General features: G+C 48.0%; 1 long non-coding RNA gene across 1 annotated transcript in view; it reads right to left on the bottom strand.

Moving 5' to 3' along the window:
* LOC123058662 (uncharacterized) overlaps window positions 1-662 on the bottom strand; it is a 3,358-nt gene extending 2,696 nt beyond the window's left edge. The window contains exon 1 of the long non-coding RNA XR_006427267.1: window positions 313-662. This is a non-coding gene — a long non-coding RNA (uncharacterized lncRNA). The remainder of the gene's footprint in view (window positions 1-312) is intronic.
* Between the last annotated feature and the right edge of the window lie 1,403 nt (window positions 663-2,065).

Raw genomic sequence — 2,065 nt, 5'->3', positions numbered from 1 at the left:
GGACCGAGGCGTGTTCGATGGAGGTGGCGGGAGGCTATGGGGAGGCCCGTGGCGACGGCGGTGACGAGTGACGCGGCGGCCGAAGTTCGGCCTTCGTCGGAATGACGATAGGGGGCACGATGAAGCGAGCGAGAGGGCTTTACAGGCCCCCGGGAGCGTGCTGAGCACAATGGGGGTGGTTGGCTACCAGCCCCGCGAGGCGTGGCCACGACGGCGAGCACCACCGCAGCGACGAGCTCGGGCATGACGTGGGAGGGAAGCTATGGCCAGGGGGAGAACCAGGGGAGAGAGAGAGGAGGGTAGGGTGCTCACGGTCTCTGCAGAGAAGGCCTGGGGAGGACTCGAGGTGCTCGCGGCGGCGCGGATTCCGGCGATGGCGACAGCGGAGCAGTGGAGGAAGACCGGCTCGATCCGGTTGCTCCGGCACGAGGGGCTCCAGCGACGGCTTGTATTCGATGTAGATGATGTCGGCGGAGCGAACGGACAGGGAGGCGCGGTGCGGGAACGAAGGTGGCCGCGGGAATGGAGGCCAGCGGCGACGAGCTCGCTCGGTCGAGCTCGGGACCGAGTTGAGGGGAGAGGGGGGTGGATCTGGGCAAGGCGAGAGGGGGAATAGCGGCCGGCTAGGGTTCCAGTTCTGGGGGAGAGAGAGAGAGAGAGAGAGAGAGAGAGAGAGAGAGAGCCGGGGCACTTATCCACCCGCCACCGTCGGCGAGCTGGTCCGGTGGGGCTCGCCCCTGTTGCGACCCCGATCGGGGGAACAGGGGAGGGAAGGCGACCCGGGGAGGGGCTGGGCCGGACCGACTAGGCCTGTCCTTGGTGGGCCGAGGCCCGGCGGGCAGGAAAGGCTTTTCTTGTTTCTTTTATATTTTTCCTTTTTTAACCTTTTCTGTTTTCTATTATAGTTTCATTTGTTTTAGTTTTATAAAATACCAAGTTAGTACCTAAATTAGTATCATTAATATAGGCCACTGCCATAATTAAGTTTAGCATTTAAATAAAATTCTTTGCAACTTTTGTTAATTAAAAGCATTTAAATAATTGGTTTATCCCCTGTTTTCTTTAGTTTAGGGCATTAAATTTTTTTACAAAAAAGTTCTTTCATCACCATAATTAGTTATGGAATATTTTCCACAAGAAGAACATTTTATCTTTAATGTTTGAAGAAATATTATTTTGACTTTATTTTAAATTTGAAAAAGGCTTTGATTTTTATCATGTGGTAATTTGGCTTAGTTTAATTTGATGACATGAAATCATTAGGGGGAGATTACTATAGCTTGACACTGTGGGTGTTACAGTATAATTTTACTAGTTGCTTTGTTGCAGCAATATAATCATTTACGAAATGTATTGTCCTGTACATGCGACGACGGTGTGAGGTTGCCGGAGCATCCCCACTCTGAGACTTTGATGGTAGCAGTAACCTTCCTCTTAATGGAAATATGCCCTAGAGGCAATAATAAAGTTATTATTTATTTCCTTATTTCATGATAAATGTTTATTATTAATGCTAGAATTGTATTAACCGGAAACATAATACATGTGTAAATACATAGACAAACAGAGTGTCACTAGTATGCCTTTACTTGAGTAGCTCGTTAATCAAAGATGGTTACATTTCCTAACCATAGACAAATAGTTGTTATTTGATTAACGGGATCACATCATTAGGAGAATGATGTGATTGACTTGACCCATTCCGTTAGCTTAGCACTCAATCGTTTAGTATGTTGCTATTGCTTTCTTCATGACTTATACATGTTCCTATGACTATGAGATTATGCAACTCCCGTTTACCGGAGGAACACTTTGTGTGCTACCAAACGTCACAACGTAACTGGGTGATTATAAAGGAGCTCTACAGGTGTCTCCAAAGGTACATGTTGAGTTGGCGTATTTCGAGATTAGGATTTTTCACTCCGATTGTCGGAGAGGTATCTCTGGGCCCTCTCGGTAATGCACATCACATAAGCCTTGCAAGCATTGCAACTAATGAGTTAGTTGCGAGATGACGTATTACAGAACGAGTAAAGAGACTTGCCGGTAACGAGATTGAACTAGG

Source organism: Triticum aestivum, chromosome 3A (genome assembly GCF_018294505.1).
Source record: "Triticum aestivum cultivar Chinese Spring chromosome 3A, IWGSC CS RefSeq v2.1, whole genome shotgun sequence".
Lineage (NCBI taxonomy): Eukaryota > Viridiplantae > Streptophyta > Magnoliopsida > Poales > Poaceae > Triticum > Triticum aestivum.
This window is presented reverse-complemented; position numbering and strand designations above follow the sequence as displayed.